Source organism: Nilaparvata lugens, chromosome 1 (assembly GCF_014356525.2).
Source record: "Nilaparvata lugens isolate BPH chromosome 1, ASM1435652v1, whole genome shotgun sequence".
Taxonomy (NCBI): Eukaryota; Metazoa; Arthropoda; class Insecta; order Hemiptera; family Delphacidae; genus Nilaparvata; species Nilaparvata lugens.
Window position 1 is genome coordinate 38,925,134 of NC_052504.1, and position 10,600 is coordinate 38,935,733.

Sequence of the window (10,600 nt, forward strand, 5' to 3'; positions counted from 1 at the left end):
AAAATTATCTTACAAACATTGCGACACAAAATAGAATATAGTTTTTAGGCAAGAGATATAATAACTATTGGATGTTGGAGAGATTTTTTGTTCTCATAAAAGTGGCGCTTCATTCAAATTACTGTGCAGCCTTTATTTATGATCAATAATTGAAGAAAAATGCTTATATATTGACATAATATTACAAAATTGTTTTAAATTGAAAACAAAATGATGAAATTGACTAATTGCAAATTGGGGCTATTTCGTCAAACTGGAACAACGACAAACTAGGTCTTTTTTTATCCAGCTTGTCGCTTCACGCACACGACAAGATTGGTTAACTCGCGGAAATCCAGGTCAAGCAGTCAATATATTAGTACCATTTGAATAAGTAATAAATATTATTCCATTTCATTCATCTTATTCAACTAACAATTTTAAGTAACTGGTCAAGCAGTCAACGGTTCGGTCAATAGAATTTTTCAGTTGAGTAGAGCCAGGATGATATTAGAACTAACCTATAAAATAGATAACGCAAATTGACCACCTCTGATCTGAACACTGAACCAATAAAAATCTAAGTTTTGTTTTCAATACAGTTTGATACTAGAATGAGATTTGAGGAAAAATTATATTAACATTAAATTTTCATAAATTTGACTCCCTGATTATGATTGAATTCCCCAATATAAGAATATTACTAGAACTAATAATAACTCCTAAAATGAACACTAATAGGACTATTTACTTTTCAGCGTTTTTAATGTTACTACAAACTAAAGCTGCGCTTACACTGTGTAACTTTGTAATAAAACTTTGGTTATATAACAAATTTAACAAAAATGTTATAAATTCAAGAAACTTATTTCATGTAACTTCCATGTTTTAAAACATTATCTATAGTTTGGTCCACGTTATAATGGCAGTGAATAAAGATAGAAGAATAGCAATGCCGATTCTCTGCATTCACTAATTATATTTCTACACTGTCAAAAACATAATTGTCATCGTTGTGGACCTAGAAAAGGATAGTACCACTGGCTTTGTTGAATGACAGACAAGTATAGCAAAACCAAAGTTGATCAAATACTGTCATTATAACGTGGACCTCACTATAGTGTTATATAACAAGTTTTTCCTTCAGTGTGTAACTCTGTTTCATGAAACTTATCACATGTAACCTCCATGTTTTATAACATAATTTCATGTTTTATAACAAGTTTTTCCTTTCCCGCACAAAGTTGGTAAAGATCAATGGAAAATTGTAACTTTTTTACATGTAACATGTGTTATAAGGACATTTTACTACTTATAACATGATGTTACAATAACATAGAATGTGGTTGGAATAGGTGGTGGTAGAAGTAGCTGAATCATCAGCTGCTTGACAGTTGCTGACACTTGACAGTGGTGATTGGTTTATTAGCCCAGTCAATAAAGACATATGAAAGGGTGTGTACTTGCAATTTGTATTGTAGTTCTGATTTTATTATTGACCGAAGCAAAGCTGAGGTCATAGTTTCGACTCGATCGGCTTTTGTCTGTTTGTTTGTACCGCAGTTACAGTCGCAGTTATTGTCCAATTTGGATGAAATTTGGTATGCAAGTTCTTTGAAACAACCACTCTGGTTGCGTCCGTAAAAACTGATTTTGATTTTGAACAGGACCTCCCAAATACCGGACCTGAGCATACAAACAAGATGGCCGCCTTAGTTGGTTGACTAACTTACTGCCATCAGCTGGGTTTCAGCTCTCTCTAATAACTCATTACTGTTCAAAATTATTTCTAAGAATTTGAATAAGGTTTTTATTAAAGGAGTAATTATTTGATAGGGTAATTAGAATCTATTTATTCTCATGCACATAGCATTCTCTTGCATGTGAATTCACATGCACATAGCTTATAATAATTATCATTACTGTATTTTATTCTAGCCTAAGAATTCAATTTTCGCGACTTTGCTTGCTTGGGCAACTGATTATTATTCTCTATGTTGCAGTAATTGTTTAGAAATATATTGCCTAATACCTTTACACATGATTTAATTGTGTTGTAAGAAGGCTGATTTGGAAAAATTGTAGGGAAGGCACCATCACATAGTTTCACTTTTTTCTTGGAGCAGTCACATAAGAACCATCATCACACAAAAACTTGTCTTCTTTAATAGTGTCTGATGCTCTAAAATGATTGATACACATATCTAAATTGTTAGTGACTTTATAATCTTTCCTAGATACACCTTGTCCACTTTTTCCTCAGCTCTTTTATTGGGAAAAGTGAATATTATCACTAAAAGGGCTTTTCTATAATAGTTCGATTTACACCCAGGGACAACACAATTTCTAGGCATGTTCAATAACTGTTCATATTCATTGTAGCATGTTGTTGTATAAAGCTAAATTTCAAGTTTTGGATAATAGACAAAAATTACTCTATGGTTGAATATTATAAAATTATTGTTGATTAAAACACTTTGAACACTGAATACACTTTGAATACTCAACACTCACTATACATTTTGAATTCTTAAAACTTTACTATTCACAATTTGAATTCATTCAACACTCACTAAACACTTCAAATACAAAAAAAAAAAACTAATTTGAATCTCTATTACATCTTAAATAATCAATTATTGAATGATAATTGATCAATTATAAAACTCGCAAATATTTTAATGCCCGTGACATTCATAAACAAACTTCACTCAACTACAACTATAGTTTGTGTAAAATAAGTTGAGACTTGGCCCTCCATCCAAAGAAACTCCAGGGTTGCCAAATATTGTGTAAAATTGCAACTTTCTCAAATTTCCAATTCAACATCAGAATTGGATGTAGAATATTATCCCTGATATCCTAGTAGTACTAAAAAAGCTTCAGGGTTGAAGGATTAAAAGGGAATTCAACTTTTATGATAAAATTGGAAACATCACAAAGATTTGTTTTTCTTTTGAATATCACTGCCCTCAGAATCATGGGGCATCATAATGCATAATAATTTTATATCAAATTAATGGGGAGAATGTATCCTCTCTATGGCTGTCTGGATTATTTTTATCTGAAAAATAATCTTTCTCCTCTGTGGTTGAGCCCAGTTGAGCCTTGAGGTGTGTACAGATTTATGCGCCACGAACAAACAAATTTCACTTTTCAGCAGCTGATTATATCTGTATTTGTACAGAAACGATAAGATACAGATATAAAATCTGTGTATCAGCTGATTATAAGTGAATTGCTTGTGTTCGCGGCGCGTATATCTGTACGCACTATTACATCTTCCTATCGTCTGCAAATCAGATACCTTTTTGAATGTCGAGGCATACGTGGATCGTGTCCACATGGACGTACAAAAGGATGCCGAGGCATGTGTCCAGACGATTGTTCGTGTGAATCTGTACGTACGTCTATACAAACCTTAAACTGTGTACACACGTACGTTTGCCTCGGCTGAGCGTACGTGTATGGGCTTCCATTCGCAAGTCTGTACACTGTTCGCCGAGGCATGTGGGCAAACCGGAACCCTGTCGGTATTTTGACGTGCTCAAAGGCGCCTCGGGCGAGCATTGAATGTACGTGTGGGCGCTTTTTTGCCATGGGTGAGGCAAAACGTACACATTGAAGGCGCCATAACCTAATTCCAATGAATTGGGTTAAAGCCTTAAACACACGTCCGTACAGATTCGCGCGAACAATCGTATGTACATATGCCTCAACATTCACTGTACGTCCTTGTGGATGCGATCCACATATGCCTCGGCATTCAAAAAGCTATCTGATTTGCAGACGACACAAAGACATGGTAGATGTAGATGATTTTCCACATGACAACAATGGCGTCATTCCATCATTGAAGATAGCTCTCACAAATTGCAGCAGTATCATTTTATTTCAATGACTTATATAATAAAATCAAAAATAAAACTTGACAAACGATGTTCATGGGTTGAACGATTGTAGGTTGAAGTAAGGAAATAAATTGCTACATGACGTAAGATTGGCAATTCAAACTTTATTAGGTTGTCAAAACATTATCTTGTTAATATACTGAATCTAATTCAACTAGTTATCTAAAAAATAATGATATTATCATGAGGGAAGCAATAACTTCACAAGAATGATTGGCTCTAACTTTGAGATTCTTGGCATTAGGCGCCGGCGATTCATTTGTTGGTTTCCAATATCTATTCTGAATCTCAAAAAAAGAAAATTTCTACAATAATTCCAAAAGTTTTGATGACCTAATCAAAGCACTTAACACTGTCTCACAAAATTGACAGTCTTCTTTAAGGAAATTAGCCATTAATTGAATCAAATACTAAATTGCTGCCCATTTTAAACTAACTCTGCTCATACACATGACAAAACAAGATCCTCCAAAAGATTAGCTTCAATTCACTTAAATTATGCAGTTCTAAAATTGTTAATCATGATACAAATTATATACTCCATGCATGTTTCTATTTAAATATTTGACAATCCACACATCCTACAAAATTACAAAAATCCTACAATTTACAATTATTTATTGGATCACAATTTGATTTGTCATTCATTGACCTAATTCATTGGAATTAGGTTAAGACGCCTTCAATGTTTACGTTTTGCCTCACCCGTATGGCAAAATCGCGTCCACACGTACATTCAATGCTCGCACGAGGCGCCTTTGAGCACGCCAAAATTAATACCGACAGGGTTCCGGTTCGCCCACATGCCTCAGCGAACAGTGTCCAGACGTGCGAATGCAAGCCCATACACGTATGCTCACCCGAGGCAAACGTACGTGTGTACAACGTTTAATGAATATTGAATAACAAATCAAATTGTGATCCAATAACGAATTGTGAATTGTAAGATTTTTGTAATTTTGTAGGATATGTGGAGTCTCAAATATTTAAATAGAAAAATTCATGGAGAATATAATTTGTATAATGATTAACAAATTTAGAACTGTATAATTTAAGTGAAAATAGCTTTTCTACAGGGTTCCTACAAAAAGTATAGCTCACATGTTTTATGATATCAATCAGAGTTGATAATTAAAATTGTAATCTTCAATATGCTCTTATACGTTCCAGATAACTAGGCTATCTATAGTGAGATTTATTCAATCTTCAAACTAGTATTCCTTAAAGATAAATCTTGAAGCTAATCTTTTGGAGAATCTTTTTTTCCATGTGTATGAGCAAAGTTAGTTTAAAATGAACTGTAGTTCAGTATTTGATTCAATTTATGGCTAATTTGGTTAAAGAAGACTGTCAATCTTGTGGGACAGTATTTAGTGCTTTGATTAGGTCATCAAAACTTCTGGAACTATTGTAGACATTTTTTGTTTTGAGATTCAGAATAGATATTGTAAACCAACAAATGAAATCGTCTAATGCCAAGAATCTCAACGTTAGGGCAAATGGTTCTTGTGAAGTTATTGCTTCCCTCACAATGGTATCATTTGTTTGGATAAATGATAGTAGTTGAATTAGATTCAGTATATCAACAAAGTAATGTTTTGACATGCTAATAAAGTTTGAATTGTCAATCTCATATCTTATGTCATGTAGCAATTTATTTCCTTACTTCAATCTATTAACCTACAATCGTTCAACCCACCAACATCATTTGTTAAGTTTTATTTTCGATTTTATTGTTATACTAGTCATTAAAATAGATGATAGAGCTGCATTTTGTAATTATCTTCAATGATGGAATGACGCCATTGTTGTCATGATGAGGAAATTTACATTTACTGTGTCTTCGTGTCGTCTGCAAATCAGATAGCTTTTTGAATGCCGAGGCATGTGTCCATACGAATCTGTACGTACGTGTGTACAAGGCTTTAAAGGCTTGATTAAAGAAAAATATCAGGTCTCCGAGCTTCGCTCATTATTTTTACTTTCCTTGCCTACTACCATAGGTAAGGAAAGTATTGCTTTCCAAAAAAATTAAGGTACCCCAATTTCAAGTTTCTATACGTTTCAAGGTCCCCTGAGTCCAAAAACATGATTTTTGGGTATTGGTCTGTGTGTGTGTATGTGTGTATGTGTGTGTGGTGTGTATGTCTGTGAACACGATAACTCCATTCCTAATTAACCGACCGACTTGAAATTTTAAACTTAAGGTCCCTATACCATGAGGACCCGACAATAAGAAATTCAATAAAATTCAATTCAAGATGGCGGATAATTACTAAAAAACCATGTTTTTCACGTTTTTCTCGAAAATGGCTCTAACGATTTTCTTCAAATATATCATGGATAGCTATTTATAAGCCCTATCAACTAGCATAAGTCTCATTTCTGGGAAAATTTCAGGAGCTCCGTAATATTCTTGAGAAAAATGGCGGAAAATGACTAAAAAACCATGTTTTTCACGGTTTTCTCGAAAACGGCTCCAACGATTTTCTTCAAATTTATACCATGGAGAGCTATTTTTAAGCCCTATCAACTGGCATAAGTTTCATTTCTGGGAAAATTTCAGGAGCTCCGTAATATTCTTGAGAAAAATGGCGGATAATGACTAAAAATCCATGTTTTTCACCGTTTTCTCGAAAACTGCTCTAACGATTTACTTCAAATTCATACCATGGATAGATATCCATAAGCACTATCAACTGGCATGAGTCTCATTTCTGGGAAAATTCCATGAGCTCCATAATATTCTTGAGAAAAATGGCGGATAATGACCAAAAACCAGGTTTTTCACAGTTTTCTCGAAAACGGCTCTAACGATTTTCTTCAAATATAATTCAAGCCATGGGTAGCTATTCATAAGTCCTATCAAATGACATTAGTTTTTTCCTTGGAAAATTGCAGGAGCTCCGTAATATTCTTGAGAAAAATGGCGGATAATTACTAAAAAACCATGTTTTTCACGATTTTTTCAAAATAACTTGACCGATTTTTTTCAAATTCATACTCTGTATAGTTATTTATCAGCTCTATTAACTGGCATGAGTCTCCTTTCTGGGAAACTAATGGGGGGTCCACCCCATCCTTGAGAAATGGACTTGTAACCTCCTTCTCGTGCATGAGGTAGGTAGGAGAGCAGTTCATAAAAAGAACACATAGTCGAGATATTTCATCTGTAGAACAGCTGTTTTGACAACTTTAAAAAAATGACGACTAAAAAATCATGAATTTCACAATTTACACAAAGGAAAAGTACTCTGAAAACAATTATATATACACATATACAAAAGTCTGATCGTAGTTTCGAATATGAGCAAGGAAAGTTGTGTGAGTGTACCACACCAGATTTTTATTTATTGATAAACAGAACACAATTCTTTAGAATGATCGTGTTTATATTTTACAGCTGACTGTACGTCAGCTTATGGATTTCGGGGATGAGATATTTTGATTTTCCACAGATTTAATTTTTTATTATCTACAGATGACGAAAGTCTCAGCTTTTTTTCCAAGAATGAATTATCCTTTTAATGTCATTCAGCGAGTTTTCACAGGGATGAGACCTAGTGCAATCGAATTTTTATATCATAAACCTACTATAGTCCAGTCAAGGAAAGGTTATAGGGGGAAAAGTAGAGAAGACAATTTTTGACCCTACAGTTCTGTTTAGGGTAGTAAGGAGATAAACATATCAAAAGTCCCACCCCTACCCCATGTGCTGAGGGGGTGGGGGTAGTTTAAAGGTACCATTTTTTAGTTTCTCGCATAAAACTCAAAAACTATACATCCTAAACTAAATATCCTAAGGACTTGACTGTCATATAACAAATTAACGCTTACATAATTTCCTACAATATTCATTCTACATTTTTTTCTATATCTCCACTAGTTTCCAAGATATCCGCTCTTGAAGGTGTGACATTAAAAAAAACATGTCGCCACCAATTTTTTTTGTTTTTGCTTTCATAACTTTTTGAAAATCGACAGGAAGAGTCCATGCTGATTATCAGCTTATAGAGCATTAAATTCGCTCCAATTTGATGTATAATTTCACGCTTTAACAAATCTCCCTACACCTTTTAGAATGGCTTTAGTGTTGAGTGTAAAATCTCCATTTTTGCAACAATAGGCCAATCGACAAAGGAATTTGGAGGGAATGTTTTAAACAAAATTTTTGACTTTGCAGCTTTGTTGAGACTAGTTACGAGGAGAACATATCAAAAGTCCTTATTCCTTACTCATGTGTCAAGGGGATGAGGGTGGTTTAAAAGTTGCATTTTGCAGCGTTTTGCTTCCACGCTCATATCTTGAGAACAATGTGTCAAACCGACATAACTAACGATTCAAAAAAGAAGCTTGATAAATTCTCTACACTTTTTGTTGAGTGGAATTTTGTGATATTCCCAATAGTTCCAACATATTCGCTCTTGAAGATGTGTTATTGTTAAAATAACAGGTTTTTATCCAATATTTTGCTCTTCCAGTGCTTATAACTCTCAAACAATGTATCATAAAAACTGATACTTATTGTAGATCCGTAGAGCATTAAGTTCTCTTTGAAATGATGTACTATTCCACTATTCCAAGTTCTCCTCCCATTGTTATAGCAGCTTCAATGTAGGGGGTGAAATTTTCATTGCTGCAACAAGTGTCAACTCAGCGGTTCCACACCTTCAACAGAGGGGATGAAGATGCACACTTTTGCTACGTTCACCTACTAACTAGTCCACATTAGGCTGCAAAGTCAAAAATTGTGTCACAGACAACCCCTTCAAATGTCATTGTCAAACGATCAATTGTTGCAGCAATGAAAATCTCACCCCCCATATTGAAGCTACTATATGTTCTACTCCTAACTAGTCTCAACAAAGCTACAGAGTCAACATTTTTGTTCAAAACATTCCCTCCAAATGGCTTTGTCAATTGGCCTATTGTTGCAAAAATGGAGATTTTACACTCTACACTAAAGCTGCTATAAAAGGTGTAGGGAAATTCGTAAAAGCGTGAAATTTACATCAAATTGAAGCGAATTTAATGCTCTATAGGCTGATAATCAGCATGGACTCTTCCTGTCGTTTTTTTAAAAGTTATAAAAGCAAAAATAGAAAAAAAATTGGTGGCAAAAGTGTTTTTTCAAAAATGTTGCACCTTCAAGAGCGAATATCTCGAAAACTAGAGGAGTTATAGAAATAGTTATGGAATGAATATTGTAGGAAATTATGTGAGCTTTGATTTGTTATATGACAGTCGATTCCTTAGGATACATAGTTTTTGAGTTTCATGCGAGAAACTTAAAAATTGTACCTTTGAACCACCCCCATCCACTATCTCTGTAAACAAAACCATAGTGCATTCCTGTGATGTCAGCACAGGTAGGGCTTCTACACCAATAAAAATTAGTTGATTTCAGCTGATCTATATCAGCTAGTGTTTTCATTGGTGTAGGAGCCCTAACTGTGCTGCCTTCACACAAATGCACTAGGGCTTTGTTTACGGAGGTAGTGCCCCATCCCCTTAGCACATGGGGTAGGGGTGGGGACTTTTGATATGTTTACTTCCTTACTACCCTAAACAGAACTGTGGGGACAAAAATTTTCTTCCCAACTTTTCCTTCTATACCCTTTTTTGAGCATTCATTGCATGGACTACTATGTTCCAAATTTTGTGAAAATTGTTAGAGCCGTTTTCGAGATCCATTGGACATAAAATAACCAAATATATTAAGCAGATATACAGAAATTGCTCACTCAATATAATAGGATTAAATACATTTAATCTTCCTTAAAAACGGCGAACGGTGCAGCGAATAGTTAACCGTTGATTTATAAATCTCTACAGAAACTTACTAATTCACGCAAATGTTTGCTGCACGGCGCAATGTACTTCGGATTGCGGTTTTTGCTGCACTAATCGAGGTTCGGTTCAGCATGTTTGGACATACCTTAAAGCAAAAGAGATCTTGCCTCGATTTGCTCAATTATTGTCAGTGATAATATTATAACTTCCTTAACTATTGTAGCCGACTCTATTTTTGTACTAGTTAATTAAAATAATAGTTTGTCATTCTTATGAAGTAGGAACCATCTATTTTTATACATGACATCAACACATATTGAACATGTCTATTCATCATTGCCATTCAATTCTCTTATCTCTCCCTCCATTATTATTCCATTCAATCATTTAGTCAATCTATAGTATTCTTAATTCTCACTTTAGTAATCTTATTTTTTCTTCTCCCCTGTATTACTAGTAGTTCTGTGAACAGTAGACTTCACGCAGTATTCTCATCCACAAGTACCTGATTGAAACTATAGACCTTATGGAAATATAGCAATAGACTGGCTTCTCCATACATCTGTGTATCACTTGTCAGCTGATTTATGATGAATAATATTCTATAGTCTGATTTATACTCTGATATTGGCTTATGAAGGAGGCTCCTTTTTACTTTCCTTGCCCTATTACCATAGGTAAGGAAAGTATTGCTTTCCAAAAAAAATTAAGGTACCCCAATTTCTAAATTTCTATACGTTTCAAGATCCCCTGAGTCCAAAAAAGTGGTTTTTGGGTATTGGTCTGTATGTGTGTGTGTACACGATATCTCATCTCCCAATCAACGGAATGACTTGAAATTTGAAACGTAAGGTCCTTACAATATAAATATCCGACATGAACAATTTCGATCAAATGCGATTCAAGATGGCGGCTAA